Source organism: Poeciliopsis prolifica, unplaced genomic scaffold, assembly GCF_027474105.1.
Source record: "Poeciliopsis prolifica strain line A6 unplaced genomic scaffold, Auburn_PproV2 SCAFFOLD097, whole genome shotgun sequence".
In the NCBI taxonomy this organism is placed as follows: Eukaryota; Metazoa; Chordata; class Actinopteri; order Cyprinodontiformes; family Poeciliidae; genus Poeciliopsis; species Poeciliopsis prolifica.
The window spans coordinates 1004231-1022978 of NW_026562472.1; the positions used below are offsets into that span (position 1 = coordinate 1004231).

Sequence of the window (18748 nt, forward strand, 5' to 3'; positions counted from 1 at the left end):
AGTTTAGAGAAAACAAACAGTCTTCCTGAATCATATTGACAGTTTACTAACTCAAATAATATTCTGACATATTTTAATTCAATGTTTGGAGTTATATATGTAATAAAAACTGTTTTAAATCATAAAATAAAGCTGCTGTCTTAAACTATTTACAAGACATTTAATTTCTAATCAGACGGAATAAAATCCTGCAGTGACTCTTATTTAACAACAGTAATGTAAGCTGACTTGCTTTGACTTTATAAAAGTGAAAATTAAAACAGAGATAAACATCTGGTTGAACAATTTCTATTGATGATGTAAATAATGAATAAATCCAGAACGACGGCAGGGTGACCGATGGAGAATGTCCTGATATGTGAGGAAAATTAACTGTTTCATCTCATGTAGATCTGAACATATAAATTTTATCCAAGCATCATCAGAGGTTGAGTCGCTCGTCCCGCCTGTATCAGCGCTGAATTTTCCTGCTGACCTGAACACATCTTCAGTAAAACCAGCCTCACTGAAGCCAATAGACCAGAGCTACGTTGCAGGAAAACTCTGAAGCTTCTTGCTGGTTTTGGCCTCTAAACTGAGACACGCTCTCATAAGAAGTGAAATGTTGCACTAGGTGCAGGAGATGACCTTTAACCCCTTATCCCAGGTTTTAGGCGGTGTTGAGAAGAGCGAGGCTCCTGATCTGCTGTGAGTGACGTGACGCTCGGTGGAAGTTCTGCATCCTGTTGCAGTTTCATGTTGGAGACGTGAGGTTTTGCTTCTCCTGTCAGGAATTTGATGGGAAACGAGTCACAACATTCAGTTGATTTCGTCAAAAGCTGGAAAATAAAACTGTTCTCCTTGAACTACAGCTGTGCAAACTGATCCCATCACATCTGTGAGCAACATGGAGTTGATCTCTGGTTCAACTTTGACCTTTTCTTCCTTCTTGTTGCATCAGAAACTTAAAGTGAATAAAGATGGTTTGAGTGAAACCAGGTTTCAGGTGGACTGAAGTCGTCTTCACTGTGAACTTCATCAAATTTCTGCTTCACAACAAAACCTTTCAAATCCAAGCACACATCCAAGCAGCTGAGTCCAAATGATCCACGTTCAAATATTGTTTCTTTTCTCTGCAGGATCTGGTCAGGACGTCTGGATCTCAAGTGGATTTAATGCCACAGATCCAGAGAAAGTTTTACTGTTTGGCTCTGAATCTATAGAGCTGCTATCATGTCTGATTTTAGATCAACTTTTTTCATCACAACAGAATAAAATTACAGTTTGTCCCATTAACAAGTTTTTAATGAAATTAATGTTTCATGTTTCTACTCAATTTAACTTTTCTAACGAACTCAGAGTATTTTTCTCTCTTTTGTTCCTGCAGATCATCAAACAGATCAGATGAAAAATAAAACTGAAAATCTTCAACATCCTGATCGACATCTGGAAAACATTTGAAATAGAAAAGGAAAATGTTCTGAGGTCAGAGGTCATCATCTTGATCCAGAGTCTCTTTAGACTCAAACTGCTGCAGCTTCAACCTGTAAGGATCAGCAGGACACAGAGACGTTCTCTACTTTACAGAGATCAGAACCTGCAGAGAGAAGAAGGAGAGCAGATCAGTGAGTGTTTCCAGTCTCTCCAGCAGCAGTCAGTGACGCAGCACATCCAGTAGATGGTTTCCAGGCTGCAGTCAGACTGATCTCAGAGCTGTGACCAAGATGAACCTGATCAGTTGTTTCCTGTTGAACTGAGAGAACAAGCAGGTCTGAGATCAGATCTGCTGCTGTTTGATGAATGAGGACCACTGTCTCTAGACATGTTGGGCGGCTGGACGCTGGAGTCCAGCTGGACGTCCTGGAGACATGGACACAGCAACAACACAGCAAGCTGCTGCTCCTCTGATTGGCTGATTGCTGTCTCTGTGTCCAATCAGGAAGCCTGAACCATTCTCCTCCCACTGAGAAGCTGCAGCTTTACTGGGAACACTGGAACTTTGCTTTGATGCTGACTGGGTTTAGTTCAATATGCTGACAGCAGCTGGACTCACTACAAACATTTACTTACCATAAAGTCTTTACAAGATCCTTCAGCTGATGAACATCTGATTTCTTCAGCTTGTTTCCTCTCAGGTTCAGATATGTCAGACGGGTCGGGTTGGACTTCAGAGCTGAGGCCAAATAATCACAGCTGATCTTTGACAAACTGCAGCTCCTCAACCTGAATAAAGAATAAAAGATGTGAACCAACAGGATGCAGGTTAACCAGTCCAACAGAACCAGTTAAAGATTCTCATGAATTTTAATACCAACAAGCTGCTGCTCCAATAAACCTGCTGACTTCAGAACCAGAACCAGAACCAGAACCTGGTACTGGGTCATGATGTGTTGGAGGATTTTAGTCAATAAAATCATTCCAGGTTCTGATCAAAGTGTTGAAGCATCAATCATTGATTATTGATTTGTTCCTGTCAGATTCCAGGAATTCACTTTTCTAGACTGGATGACCTTTGACCTGCTTGACCTGAGGGGGATTTCTACACACTGGGGTCCGAATGCTGTCCTGTTCTGACCTCAGATCAGCAGGTCCAACTCAGTTACACAGAGAAACTAAATTAAACTCTGGATCCAAGTCCAGGAACAAACTCAGAAAATATGATTAGATCAGAAGAAATGAACTTTGATTTATGATCAATTATATAGAATTATTCACAGAAATATCAATAATTGTATCATTAAAATACCTCAATGTATTCAGTCTGCAGCCTTCAGTCTGTAGAAAACCACAGAGATCCTTCAGTCCAGAATCTTCCGGGTTGGTTCTGAACAGGTCCAGTTCTGTCAGATGGGTCGGGTTGGACTTCAGAGCTGAGAACAGAGACGTCCAGCTGGTCTCTGATAAACTGCATTGATCCAATCTGAATAAAGAATAAAAGATGTGAACCAACGGGATGCAGTTAAAACTGAAATATGAACAAATAAATAATAAAAATGTATAAATTAATTTCCCTGAATGTAAAAGAAACATGATGAACTGATTCTAACATCTGATCCAGTCAAACTGGTTTAAAGAGTCCAAACCAGCAGAACCAGAACATTTGATCAACAAAGAAACTCAAAGTTTGTCTCAAAGTTTCTGAGGATCTCATCACATTCTGAAAATTGATCATTTTGTGCTGATTCAGTTTCTGAACCATCAACTAGAAAATATTGATCCTTTTTTCTGTGAGGTCATTGTGGGTCATTTAGTTCCGGTTCTGAATCGTTCATCAGAGACGCTGCAGAAATGGGAACATTATCATAAAGGAACAACCTGATAGTGAAGATGAATCATTTAAATCTATTTTCCAGTAAAACACATGAGAATGATTTCAGTGAACTGCTGAAGCTTGTTGCATACAAAGCATTACAAAGGTAAGACCTCACTTCCTGTCCTACAAAATGAGAGCTGAATCAAGATGTTTGAACAAAATGACTTTAACAAAGTCAGTATTTCCTGCAGGACTGTTAATGAATCTTCTTGATATTATTTATGTGTCTTCATGTCCAGGATCTCTGCCAGCAGACTGTGGTCATCCTGATAGAGTCTGACTGTCACAACAAACTCAGATTTTCCTCTGGAAGCTGCTCTCACTGGTTTTAGGACGACTGACTTTCATTTGCTCCATTAGTGGAATTGACACTAAAATGGAAATTCATCACTTGCTTCCATTTAGTTTTGCTTCCTGCAACATCAAACTGCTGCATGTGCTGCAGCTCCATATGAGCAGCAGTCAAGTCCCCAGAAAGCTTCCCTGTTTCTAGGAACCATTTCATCTAGTTAGTCCACTTTCTCTGTCCGTCTCTGTCAGACTGTGAACCTTTAGTCTGAGCTTGTGGAGAACCTCTCCTAACAACCTGCTGCAGATCCATGTGATGCATCTCTGCTGGTTCTGATTCTGGGAGCAGAAACTCATGTCCTGAAGAATCTGCAGCCTGTTGAGCTCAGAGAAAAACTCAGAGGTCTGGATTTATTCAGATGAAGCTGAAGTTGGTTTCTGATTGAATCTTCTGACTCAGGAAGTGGATAAAGGGCCATTCCACCTAATTATTGACTATCAGCATCTTTAATCTGGTCTAGTTAAAACACTGCAACACCTGGACTCTGTGAACCTGGACTGGATCATCATCAACTAATAGCAGGAGATTTAAAGCTAATGTGGGATTTATGGATCTTCAATAAAGGGACATTTCATGTTGACCTTTGACCTGCTTGACCTGAGGGGGATTTCTACACACTGGGGTCCGAATGCTGTCCTGTTGTTACCTCAGATCAGCAGGTCCAACTCAGTTACACAGAGAAACTAATTTAAACTCTGGATCCAGGAACAAACTCAGAAAATATTGATTAGAACAGAAGAAATGAACTTTGATTTATGATCAATTATATAGAATTATTCACAGAAATAGCAATAATTATATCGTTACATACACCAATGTTATCAGTCTGCAGCCTTCAGTCTGTAGAAAACCACAGAGATCCTTCAGTCCAGAACCTTCCAGGTTGGTTCTGTACAGGCCCAGTTCTGTCAGATGGGTCGGGTTGGACTTCAGAGCTGAGAACAGAGACGTCCAGCTGGTCTCTGATAAACTGCAGTCCAATCTGAATAAAGAATAAAAGATGTGAACCAGCAGGATGCAGTTAAAACTTAAATATGAACAAATAAATAATAAAAATGTATAAATTAATTTCCCTGAATGTAAAAGAAACATGATGAACTGATTCTAACATCTGATCCAGTCAAACTGGTTTAAAGAGTCCAAACCAGCAGAACCAGAACATTTGTTCAACAAAAAAACTCAAAGTTTTCTATCAGTCTGGATGAGTTGAGCTATTTCTGCTGGTTCCTGATCATCAGACCGACTTGGTAACTGGATCAGAACCAGTCAGGTTCTTCATTAATGGCCTTTGGGTTCCTATTAAAGCTGCCGAAAGCCAATGGAGGCCATTATTTCCTCAGGAGACGGTTCCTCTCTGACCCGGCCAACAGAACCACAGCCTCAGGACAAAGCTGAGGAACCTGCTGCTGCTGCAAACCTCACTTTCATTCATTGCATCTAGATTTGCATTTCTACAATCAGTGGTTTCTTAGACGTTCATTAATGAGGATTTGAACTCGTCAGTGTTCTGGAGGATCAACATTTCATTCTGATGTAAAGAATCAGAAATAAAAGCATCTGAATCTTTACCAAACTGAAACATCTCCATCATTCATTCACAGCATTTCAATTATTTTACTCATTTTGTTCATCAAAAACATTTTAAAGAGAAAAACTGAAAAACAAAGTTCAATAATGTCAAAGTCTGAAATAAGAAAATAATTAATAAGGTCAAATGTTTTAGAGATTTATTCTGATGATTAAACAGGTTGTTTTAAAATAATATATATTAACATTAAATTGATTAACTATTGATTAAAGTATCAATAAATGATTTTATTGTATAAATAGAGAAAACAAACCTCAGAATCTTCACTTTACTGACTGAATTCTCCAGGATCTCAACCAGATGCTTCATATCAGAGTCTCCACCTCCCAGTATGAAGATCTGATTTATTTCCAGTTCAGTCAGATCTGGGTTGGACTTCAGAGCCGAGGCCAAAACTTCACATTCATCCTTTCGGAGCGAACAGTCACCAAGTCTGTGATTAGAGAAGAAATAAATTCAGTTCTAATGAAATCAATCTGGATCATAAACAGACTAAAATATGATAACAGTGATGTCATCATCTGATCAACATCTGATCTTCAATCTACTGAGTTTGACCCCACAGAGAATCTGTGCAGTTCCTGGTTAGAGTCCATGTTCTGGTTCTGGTCCAGGCTTCATGTCCTCAGACCTTCAGCTGCAGTCAGATGTTGAAGATCTTCTATCATCAGTGAAGGAAAGTTCAGTTTCTCTGCAGCAGCTGATGAAGAGGCTGACTGAGCTGAATGAAGGAAACGACTGGAGATGATGGAGAGGAGGAGGAACTGCTCACAGCTCTGACTTGGACTAGACCGTTTAGATCTTCCACCAAGCAGGAAGTGAGTTATAAATGAAGTGAGCAGAACAGGAAGTCCAGCTGCTGTGGACCTCTGGCATCTCTGGGTTTGTTGAGCCAATATCTGCTGCATCATCATGAATAATAGTAATATATTGTATAGAAACATGTTTCCCAGCAGCAGGTTATTAAATGCTGCCACAGAGGAAACTGGGAGCAGAACAAACACATGATGCTCCAGTTCTGTCTCCGTTCATCTGCTGGATTTGATGCTTTAACAAAGTAGAAAGTGGACAGTCGTCAACCTGCTGCAGCTAAAAGCTTCACGTTGTTCTGGTCGTCCTGCAGAGCAGCAGCAGAACCGGTCTGCTGCTCTTTCGGGTCAGAACCGTCCTCTCAGACTGTGGATCTGAGAGGAACTGGGACAAAACTGGTTGGAAGAGGGACACATGTCTCTGCAGTGGTCTGTCCATTGTCTCAGAGGAACAAAGGTTTGGATGTCAGGAGAAATTGTTGCTAAACTCCTAAAGAGCTGAAGAGCAAAACCCCTGGAGGAGACGGAGCGTTTGGGTCCAGCAGCATTTCATGGTGAAGCAGTGAAAGTTCTCCAGTAACTAGAAGAGGCTGGATGTCTCCAGAGTTGAAGCTCATGTCTCTGCAGGTCTTCATGGAGGACAGCTAACAGCTTCAACAAAGGCTGCAGATGAAGAGTTGATGAGGAAAATGGTTCCAGCTCTGGAAGCAGATTCTCAGAGCTTTGGGAGGATCTGACAGAAACTAGAACTTTTTCTGGAACCAGACGACAAAAAACACATTTTGGTCTCATTTACAAACTCAGAGGAAACTAGAGGGAGGAGGATTTATTTGAATGGTCAATGTTTTTATTAAACCCAACAATTATTTTATAAAAACAGTCAAAGATCCTTAAATATGAATGATGGAGCAGCGGCTCAATGAGTGAAGAGTTTAAAGTTTAAAAGTTTCTCTGGCTGATTGGATCTTAGAGAAAATAGATTATCTAGAGTTCAGGGTTTTCTATTCATTTCAACCTGAAAACTGATAAAAAGTTAAATATTTTTAAAATAATCAACATGTCTAAAACCAGAAGCTGCATCTGTCCTGGATGAGCTGAATGTTTAGATGTTTGATTGGCTGAAATAATCCAGGGGATGAAGGAAGTAGATAAAGAGCAAAAACATCCAGAATCAACTTGAAGACAGAAGAAGAAACAGGAGGACAATAGAGCTGAATCAGCATCACACAATGAAACATCTGGACTCACCGAGCCTTTCTGCAGTTCCTCACAGCTGGAAACAGTCTCAGTTGTCCTGATTCTGATGTGTTGTACTTCTCCAGGTCCAACTCATCCAGAACCTCTGACATCTGCAGCATGAAGGCCAGAGCTGAACAGTTAGTCTCTGAGAGCTCCTTCCCTGAATCCAGCAGCCGTTGGATCTCCTGATAAAATGAGACATCGTTCATCTCCACCAGACAGTGGAAGATGTTGATGCTTCTGGCAGGAGAGATTCTATCAGTGTTCTTCATAAACGGGCCAGAAGAGAATATTTTAGTGCTCTTCATAAATGGGTCAGGAGAGATTGTATCAGTGTTCATCTTCTTCAGGTTGTGATGATTCTCTGGATGGTTTCTGGACTGGTCTCTGTCTGACCCAGTAGATCTTCTAAGACTCTCTGGTTGGACTCCACAGTGAGACATGAAGGAAGCGGACAAACAGGTCCAGGTGGCCATTTTGACTGCGGAGGGATTTCTCCATGACTTTCTTCATGAACTCATCTAGAGATGTTTCTCTGTATTCGTCTCCCAGGAACGTCTTGATCTCCTCTGACTTCCTGCTGGTGAAGCAGTGGAGCATGTAGACTGCAGCCAGAAACTCCTGGATGCTCAGATGAACAAAGGAGTAGACGGAGACGTCACGTGTCCCTCTCTCTCTTTTAAAAATCTCAGTGAAAACTCCTGAGAACAACGCATCTTGGATGTTGATGCCGCACCGTTTGAGCTCTTTGTCATAGAAGATCAGGTTTCCCTTCATCAGCTGATCAAAAGCCAGTTTTCCTAGAGACTCAATCAGCTTCCTGTTCTCTGGACTCCAGATAGATTCATTCTCTGGTCCTCCTTCATACTTTTCCCTTTTCATTTTCAGTAGAACCAGCAGGAACTCTATGTACATCTCAGTCAGAGTCTTGGGTAGTTTCTCTCTCTCTCTGGTCTTCATCACATCCTCCAGATCTTTAGCAGTGATCCAGCAGAAGACGGGGATGTGACACATGATGTGGAGACTTTTGGATTTCTGGATGTGGGAGATGATCCTGCTGGCCTTCTCTTCATCATCTCTGAATCTCTTCCTGAAGTATTCCTCCTTCTGGGGGTCAGTGAACCCTCTGACCTCTGTCACCATGTCAACACACTGAGCAGGGATCTGATTGGCTGCTGCAGGTGTGGTTATCCAGAGGAGAGCAGAGGGAAGCAGTTTCCTCCTGATGAGGTTTGTCAGCAGAACATCCAGTGAGGTCGACTTTTCAGGGTCAGTCAACATTGTAGTGTTGTTAAAGTCCAGACTAAATCGACTTTCATCCAGACCATCAAAGATGAAGAACCTGGAACGATTCAAAGCTGCTGATTCCTTTGGTTTTAGTGAATCGTTCATGAATCAGTTCTAATAAGCTGAACTTTTCTTCTTTCAGTAAATTCAGTTCTTTGAAGGTGAATGGAAAATGAAATCAATGTTCTGGTTGGTTTTGCCTTCAGCCCAGTCCAGAGTGAACTTCTGTGTTAACAGTGTTTTCCCAATGCCAGCCACGCCCATGGTCATCACTGTTCTGATTGGTTGATCTCCTCCAGGTGGGACTTAAAGAGTCTTCTCTTCTGACTGTTTCTTGTTTCCTGGATGCTGTTTCAATCTGTCTGACCTCATGTTCCTGGTTGACCTCTCTAGTTGACCCCTCTGTGATGTAGAGCTCAGTGTAGATCTGGTTCAGATCAGTTTTATTTCCATGTTCAGCAACGCCTTCAGAGAGACTTTGGATCTTCATCTTCAGAGACTCTTTAAGATCAGGCTGATACTGACCAACAATATCTGAAAAAAAAAAGAAAAACAAACAAAATAAAAACAATTTGCTGGACTAATAAAGTGGCCAGATTGGTTCTTCTTCATAAACTTCGATGAAGGAAACATAATTCAATAATTAGAGAAAGTTATCCCAACGTCAGTCTCAGAGCCGGCCCAAGAAACTAAGCATCCCCAGGGCCTCCAAGGGGCCCATCAGTGGACCTGATTTTTTTTTTATATCAATTTGTATCTCATCACAATGACATAATCACACAATTTCCTCATGAATTGATTTGTTACAATATATTTGATAAGTATGTAGAAATCATAGTTTTAGAGACCAAAACATTAAAAATTGCTCCTGGTGCTTCCAGAGCCGATCCAAACATCCAAAGCTCCGGTCAGAAGATAAGTTGGAAAACAATGTCTCAAAAAACAACTTATTCTTCAGGGAGAAAGAAAATAGGAATAATAGAAAAAAAGCCAAGATAAAGGTTCGTTTTTAATGTGTCTTGGTAATGTAATGTTTATAAAAGAGATTTGTGAAGCTGCTGATAGATTATTAACTTTATTGCCACTTTGAACAATTCAGTGCAACAGCCAAACATTTAAGCTGCGTCTGTGTGAAACTGAGTTTTATTTTGAAATGACTTGATTGTCATGGTTGGCTCTGAATATTTCTAAGGTATTTTGGCTTCAAAACGCAGTTTTATAACGTTTGATGCTCTTTGAATTGTTCTGAATATTCCATACTCTATGTATGGACATGTTTTCATTCTCTCTCTGTTTTTAACTGTTTCTACATGCTCACTGCCACACATTTACAATTCAGACTTAAAAATAAAAATGAAACACAGAAGACAACTGTAGTAAAAAACATGATTCAGTGATAAAGTTGGAACAAAACCATCAGAGTCATTGAATCCAGGAGTTTCAGTAACATCAACTCTTCTGCATCATGTCATCATTGTCCTTATAGAAACAGAAAAATGTTTCCTCTTTTTTCAGCCTTTATGAAAGAAATCTGGAGAAAAAGCGTTAATCTGCCAAAGAAATGACTCATTATGTCGATAATGTTCACATTTAAAATGACTTTCCTCAGATTGTTAGTATTATTACATTTTGCATTCATACTGTAAATATATATAATGCAGTCTGTGTTAATGTCAGAGTGAATAAAGGTTTCTGTTCTAGTTGTTGGTCCCCAGATTGTCCTCCACTCCTCTGTTGCTGCTGCAGCTCTGCTGTCCTCACATTCATCTGCCTGATTCTTCTCCAACAACGTTTGGATCACAACGATTCACTTCCTGAAGAAGCTTTTCTGTAACATAACTCCTTATTATATTCTACATTTACCATCATCTCCAGGCTGAACCTCAACCTTGAACCAGGAGCTTTTCAGAGACTTCAGTGACCTCTGAAGTTGCTCAAAATCACTTTCTGCCTCGTGAAAACCATTTTAGTTTTTGAAGTAGATCACATTAAAGATGCTCAAGGTAGTGAGAAATTACGTGGAATTGTCCTTTAGTCATTTCCTGAATTGTAAGATGCAATTTTCCAGCAGAACCTTAACGGCCTGGTGTAATAACCAATAAAAGTAGAATAAAATCCTTTTCAGCAAGATCAAATTAATCATATTGGCAGGTGGGCAATTTGCTGACCTAGAACTTTTGTCACCTCTCTTTCTTTTATTGTTTTATTATTCACTTTATTTCTGTTATTCTAAACATAACATTAATATCAACCAATACCCTGAGCCATCCTTTCTGCTATTTCATCCCCCTTAAACTCATAATGTGCTGAAACACAAATAAAATTATCTGTAAGAATCATCAAATTGATTCTATGAAATGTTTTATTTAGAGCTGCTCATTTTAAAATTAAAAACAATAATAATAATTATAATGATAATAATACAGACCTTATGGCACTTAAATAACTTAGAAATACATAATATGTAGGAGAAAACATAAAATACAGAAACCCTTCAGCTATGAGCTTGACAATGTCTATGATTTTAACTAAAATGTGCAGATTCATCATATTATGATTATTTTAACTTGCTGCAACATGACCCTTCAGAGTAAGAGTCTTCATTTATCATTTTAAAATGAACAAAATAAAGTCAAATTTGTACATTTATCTTGTGACCATTTTTTGAACAGGCTGAAATTACATGAATAGTTTCTAAAGTCGAGTTACTGAAACTTAAAACTTTTAAATCTTAAATGTCCAAATCTCAATTAAAGACGTGGATCTGGAAGGAAGAAGCTCTGATTGGACATGTTCAGTCTCACCTGGAGCACGGCTGCTCTGATTGGCTGTCAGTCCAGATCCTGTTCTGGGTTTTCCCACACTGGGGGCAGCTGGTCCAGCCCGGATCCATCAGAACATTCTGACCCAAAGCACAGCACAACTCCTCCTCACTAAAGCTCCTCCTGTGAAGACATTTCTTCATCACTGAAATATTCACTAGCAACAGGCTGGAGCTGAACATGTTCATGAAGGTCCACAAAGAACCAGGGACCAGAAACTGGGTCAGAACAGAACCTCAGAACATTGATGATTTCTGGTTTTAAGTACTTCATTGAATTATATTTGGTATGATGACTGATGCCAGTGTTCCCAGTCTGGAAGATGCTGGTTTCACTGCTTCAGTGGGTTTACAGACAATCTGAATTGTTGCTCCTCACATGTTTTTGTTTTCATGCAACATTTTAATCCATATTAATTCATTCAGACCTTCATTCAAACTCATTTACTGACCAACATCCTTCATGTCTAACTTTAAATTAATAAGTGAGAAAATTAAGTTACTGTTTATTAAAACACTGAGATCAACCAGTTAATTTATATTTTATCTCTATAGATTCACATGAATCAGTTAGAAACTGGTTTCTTACTTTCTGTCTGAGGGTCCAGGTTCATTACTGAACTCTGGGTTGTTTTCTTTGGACCGGTCACTCCTCATAGATGGACTGATGGATCCTGGAGGTTCTTTTAGATCCAGATCTTCCATCTTCTGGACCTTTTGAGAGAGAAACGAGAACCAGTCAGTCCCAGTGATCCAGTTCCAGTAACTGGAAGCAGAAAGTTGGTTCCCATCATGTGTTCAGAGAATCAGAGTGAATCAGGTGAATGAAGAAGTGAACATTTGGATCTACTGTAAATCTGTACGGAGGGAGTCAGTGTGCAGGAGGTTCTGAGGGAGCAGCAGCTCAGGTTGGGTCCACAGCTCTCCTCCAGACAGAACCGGGTCCAGCTGGGATCTCAGCAACATGTCAGCCTCTGTGTGCAGCTCAGCAGGATTTCCTCTCAGATAAAGAGTCACAAAGCAGCTTTCAGGGACCACAGCATCCAGCTTAGGTACCAGCTGGACCTGTTGCAAGGAGTCATGGGTAAATACCAGCAGGACCTGCTGCAAGGAATCATGGGTAAATACCAGCTGGATCCACTGCAAGGAATCATGGCTAAATACCAGCTGGATCCACTGCAAGGAATCATGGGTAAACAGCTGCAGTATCACAATATCACAGGAAGTCGGCCCTTTTGGATTGAAGTTCCGATTTTCACCCCATTTTTGCCGCCGTTTACAGCCTTCGTATTTGATCGAACTCCTCTTAGGGATTTTGATTCATCGGCTTCAAACTCGGTCAGTCTGTTCATAAGGCATGTCCCATCTAAAGTTATCAAAACTGAGTGAGCATGCTGAAAGGGCGTTACCAGGGGTCAAAGTTCACCTACTCGCCATGAAAATATAAACTGTTGTATCTCCTACACAGAAACTCACTGAGTCACCAAAGTTACTGTGATTGATCATCATTGGGTCTCCTTCAATACCATATGGTCGAAACTAACTTTGACTATTCCCCTGAAACATCAAGATTCAATAACTTCCAAATGCAAGATCACAGCTGCATCACACTTCGTATGACGTCTTTCTGCAGACCAGTCCTAATCACATTTACATGGTCACTTGATGACATCACCTTTGCCCCGCCCACTTTTAACAGGCAGTCACCAGCTTTTTGTTTGCTGTATGTTTTACTTTTATTCTATGATTTATATGGGTTTCATTCTGTGAAAACTGACTGTATATCTCCTGTCTACATCCACCGATCTGTACCAGATCTTTTGTGAAGATCCATAAGTACCGCCTGAGTTGACTAACATGCGGGCCTCAACCCGCGGCGGCCAAAAGGCCCGAGCAGCACTTGGCTGCGAGGGACGCATGACGCTGCTGTGCGGCTTTAATCTTCATTTTTACCTCACAAATGTGTCAATCATCAATAACAGTGTTATTACCACAAATCAACCTATTAGTGAAGTAAAATTGTAAAATGCTCACAATAAAGCATTTTATTTAACCCGTGACTAATTCCTGTCTAGATGAGGAAGTTAATCAAGTAAACTGGAGCCGAGCGACCCGGTGGTGGAGAACCCGGGAAGCTGCAGTGGTTCATCGGTTAGAAAGGCTCCAGAGAGCCGAGAGAAACACGGAGAGACACGGAGCGGCAACACTTACTGTTATTTACAAGTCAACAAGTTGTTTTCCTCCTGCGACTCAAAGTGGATGCTGTTCTGAAGGAACCCAAAGTTGCTTTCAGTTTCTTTTCCACATGACTTCACGTGACTCACAGAGTGAAACAACAAAACTAGAATAAAGATTGAAAACCTTCAGTATTTAGATTTTGCTTTTAATGAAGCAGATCCGAAACTGATCAGCTTTTTTCATGGATTCAGCAGAAAACCAGCAGAACAAACAGGTTTTGGTGGAGGATTGATTAATTACTCAACCAGATGATTTGCTGAAGTCATTAAACTTTATCAGGTCGAATAAAATCAACTGAAATTAATGTTGTTAAAAAGTCACTGCAGGGCTAATAAATGGAAAAGAAAATTAAACTTACTTCACAAAAATCCTCCCAAAAAGATTAACCGTGGATAAATTTGAGAATCAAAGCCTGAAAAATAGAAACAATAAAAATGTGCTGTGATCAATCCAACCCGCTGAGATCAGAGAATAGAGCAGGATGAAAATATCTAATGGAGAAAAATTAAATATAAAAGGTTTTTTCAAAGTAAACACGATTAACTGAATTCACCTGTAAGTTCTATTTAGCTTCTTAATTATTTTAACAGAAATCATGACTGTGTAAATTTCTTAGGATATGATATCAACAGTAAAATGTGGTTCTGGAGCCAAATCATCACAATTATTCTGTTTTCTAGAAAAATACAATTTTCATAAATATTCTCCTGACTCTAAATAGGAAATTCACCATGTTGGCGAACAAACCAGTTTTTTTATTTCATCAGGAAACTTAAGTGTGAGATTTACTTACGAAATATAGACATATCTATACTCAAATAAGACATCTATATGTTAAATCAGCTGTCAGTTCTTTCGACAGACCATAATAATATTTATAATGAGAAAGATATAAACGTAATCAACTTATTAGTCAGAAACCATCTGCAGCTCCACAAACACCTCTAAATTCAGAGCGGGGTATTTCCGCCCTCTGGGTTTTAACTAATCACCGTTTTATCATCTCTGTTGTGCAGGACCGGGAACCAGTTACCCCAGTGCGCGGGCTCCTGTACGGGGACGCCACCTCCGTTTGGCGCAACGTAAGCCATCCTGTCCTCCCAAACAGACTCCAGGACCGGTTGTGGCGCGCCGGAGTCGGTGAGGCACCTGCTGTGGGAGTGCAGCGCTGCTGAGGACCTGTGGGCAACGGCCGGCTCCTCGCAATTCCCACACTTGCCGGCAGGGGGGGTCCTCAATGCACAGCTTATGCTGTACGGGGTGAGCCAACAGAAATTTACAAAAACAGACTTTGCAGAGGTGTGGCTCACCCTAGCCACCATCAAAGACGCCATTTGGACCTCCAGAAACCTGCTGGTGAGCAGGCGCAGGCAGATCCCCCCGTGGCTGTGATCCGGATGGCGGCAGCAAGAAGAGCTGCAGGTGGCGCGCCGAGGACACAGCCACCAAGAATCGCCTGCGCCTCCGTGGACAGAGGTCCCGGCAGCGGCGGCCTGGCTCTCAGTGTCACGCAGGTGGGAAGGAGCACCAGGGTGAACCCCCGCTGGGCGCCATCACTGTTTGGAAGGACGGGATGACTCCGGACTTGACAGGGAGTCACCCCGGTCCTGCATAACTTTGAACTGTGATGTTTTTTATTCTTGTTTCTTATCTGCTTTTAGTTTAATTTAAATAACGAAACTGTATTTTAAAGAAAGATAAAAAAATTATCTGAATAACTGCATAAATGCCATATTTTTAAAATGTCCCAAGTATCAATAAACTTTTTCGAAAGAAAAACAAACCGCCTTCTGGTGGCCACAATAGGAACTACGGTCTCCATAATGCATTGTTTACGTTTAAAATCCACTTAATGTGGAGTTTAGAGAAAAACTGACTCTATCAACCGTTTTCTGACTCAATTTTTTAATTCACTGTTGTAATGAAGAGAGTTTTAAATAATAAAATAAAGCTGCTATGTCAAACTCTTTGCTGGACGTTTTTTCTGATCAGAATCAGACTGAATAAAAACCTGCAGTGACTCTTCTTTAACGACATTAACATATGCTGACTTGAACTGACTTGATAAAAGTGAACATTAAAACAAAAATGTACTTGACGAATGTCTGTTGTTGCGATATTTCACCACCAGAGGGCAGTATGAACTCACCCAACCACCTCAAAACTGATAAACTTTCAACTTTTCACGAAACAGTTTCTGACTCAATCCTGTAGATAGAAATCAATATATTTCGGACTTGTATGTGATTAGAGATGGAAATGTATAATTAAAATAATTCAGACCACAAGGTAAACAACAGATACTTAGAAATATCATATTTTCTTGTTGCTCAAAATCATTCAGACAAGCTTAATGATAAAATTGAATAATGATAAAATTTGGATCGATTATTAGTGAACTGAAGGTCAGACGCTGCTGTTCAGCATCAGAGTTTAGACCCACAGCTGCTGATAATCAGCTTGTGTGAGCTGTGAACTTTGAGATGTCTCCAACCGGCACTCACTGAGAGTGTCTGTGTTAGATTTTTATATAAATACAAATATAAATATTCAAGGTTAGGAGACTATACAGGTTGATAAATCTTTGTTTGCCCCTTGGACCTGTTTTTCTTTTATCTTTGAAGCAATGAGTTTGTCACTTTGGAGACGGATGGCCAGGGTGACAGTTAGCCTGGTAGGAAGAATGGGTCGTTTGCAAACAACCCAGAGTCTCGGGAACTGAACTTTACGACCCCAGAGGGAACTGAACCAGAGAATCCAGAGAACGGAGCAGTATGCCTGCAGTCACAATTGCCCTGACAGGAGGACAAGGGCACCACAGGTGCCAACCAGGGAGAAAGAGTTGACACCGAGCAGGAGAGTGGATCGAAGGCTAGATGTCCCAAGAAACTCTAGTTTTATGGTCCAGAGAGACAACAAACAACTGTGACATCAGGAGATGCAAAGACAGTACCTTGAGAATGTGTATTGTGTTTGCCACTCCTTCTATGCAAATGTTTGTAATTAAGCTACGCCTCAATGTAATAAAATATGCAGTTGCAGAGAAGCACGTTAGAACTGGTCCGGAGACAGAGATAACGGGATGACTCTGGGCAGAGTTCTCCGTTCAATTGGAAGATTGCATAAGAAAATTTAACCGTTTCCCTGTGTCCTCATTAATGTCCAGCAAGAGTGTTAGGTAATAGATCCAACAGTCTGTAATCAGAACTGTAGCGATAATAATAATAATAATAATAATAATAATAGAAGAAGAACTGGGCTCCTGTCTAAGAAAGGAATTCAAATAATTGACTTTGAATTTCTTTCAACTGCGGGATGTTTTCAACTCTGGAGCTGCTTCTGGTTCACACTGACAGAGAAAACATTTCAATGAACCCAGGAGAAGAATCTGCCTTCATTTATCTTACTGGGAATCAGTTATCTTGGTTTTCTTCTAGTTTATTCTCTGTTTCTGTTTCAAAATGTTTCACCTGCAGCTGTTATCTTTGGATAAAAAGCTAAATGAGAGCTATCTCCTTTAAACTGTTGACCACAATTTAATCAATAGACCCCAATTGTAAGTTTTGAAAACAGTCATTCATTCTGAACTTGTCATGTCACAAAGAAATTATTTGGCCTCAACTTCAAAGTTGAGGCCAAATAACGAGCCACTTCTTCCAGCTGTTCTTCCACATCCCAAGATACTGTTGAAATAGAATTTTAATTCTCAACAATACTTTCTTATTCTTAGCACTAATAAATGATCAGGTCTTGCAGTAACTGTGGCTACATCAGCGCTTCCTCTTTCTCATCCCACCAGCTTCAACACAAAGTTAAACGCTTGCATTCAAATAATGATATATGACAGATTTTAGATAATTTTTTCCTGCATAATGTGCATTGCATGTATTCTACGTTGGGCAAACGTATCTTGAACGACAATATTAAATAAAAGTAGAAGAAGCAATAAAAACTTTAATGTCAAACCTGAACTTCCGTTTCCAACTTCTCTTCTGACCGTACAGGTGAGTGCTTCTCTGATTGGCCTGTAGGTGGCGGTAATGCACCTGAAGTTGGTTTGCAGCCGCCACTGACACCCTGTAGTAGTAGAAGAAGAAGAAGATAATTAACACCGCTTCTGTATTTCATTTAAAACCGACCTGCTTTGCTCCGTAAGTTGTTGGTTTTTCTATTTATTTGTGTCATATTATGACCGAGCATCTGGACCCATGCAGGTTGTTAGCTGCGCTTTAATAAAGTGTCATTTTGTGTTGCTTCGTAAACATTCCGCCACTCGGATCTCCTCTTTGATTCTAAGTTCTGGTTGGGAAATGTCGAGCTCTTTATTATTAATGTTGCAGCCTCCTCTGGTTGGCGTCATAAGGGCAGGAAAAGTCCTGGTTCAGTTGAACCAGGAGGAAAACCACCGCTTCCTTTATTGCAAAAAGTCAGAACTGCGCATGTCTCACATCTTAAATAGTCCCACAATGATGACGTCAGTGAAGAGGCTGGGCCTCACTCTGCAGCCTGCACCTCTCGATGAAGTGTTTACTCAGTGTTTTATTGAACTGAACAAAAAATCAATAATTTTACATTTAAAATAGAATAAAATCTTGTTTGTAAATATTTTCTACTCAGAAGTCATTGTCGGGCTTTAATTGTTCCCTCTGAGGTGGAGGCCCAGAGAAAGTATTTCTGTGTAAAGATGAAGAAATAAAGCTGGAGTCTGTGAGAAGCCGAGTCCTGCTGGTGGATTTACTGCTGACGACACTGCAGGAGCCGAGTCGCTGCAGAGAATCTGGAAAGTCTTTGGTCTGAAGATGAAGAAAATCTGAAGACCTGAAGCTCCAAGCTGTCATCAACTCTCTGATCAACACGTTTCCTCGCCTCTATTCTTCCCTCGCCAGGTTTTTCCACAAAATTTGACAAAGTGTGAAAATGTGGTGGTTTTTTTGTGACAAATTTACGCGGAAATCATTTATTTTTGTAATGAGCAGTAGCTCAGAGGAATAAGAAGTGGACTGGGATTCCACAGGTTGCAGGTTCGAGTCCTGAACTCTACCAATTTTACTTTAATTTTTTCTTTATTTGAGTCAAAACGCAACAAGATCCTTGCTGGACTCAAACCAACAACCTTTAGATAAGC

General features: G+C 40.3%; 1 pseudogene; it reads right to left on the bottom strand.

Moving 5' to 3' along the window:
• Positions 1-1030: 1030 nt before the first annotated feature.
• LOC129353799 (NLR family CARD domain-containing protein 3-like) lies at positions 1031-17983 on the bottom strand (annotated as a pseudogene).
• Positions 17984-18748: the final 765 nt, after the last annotated feature.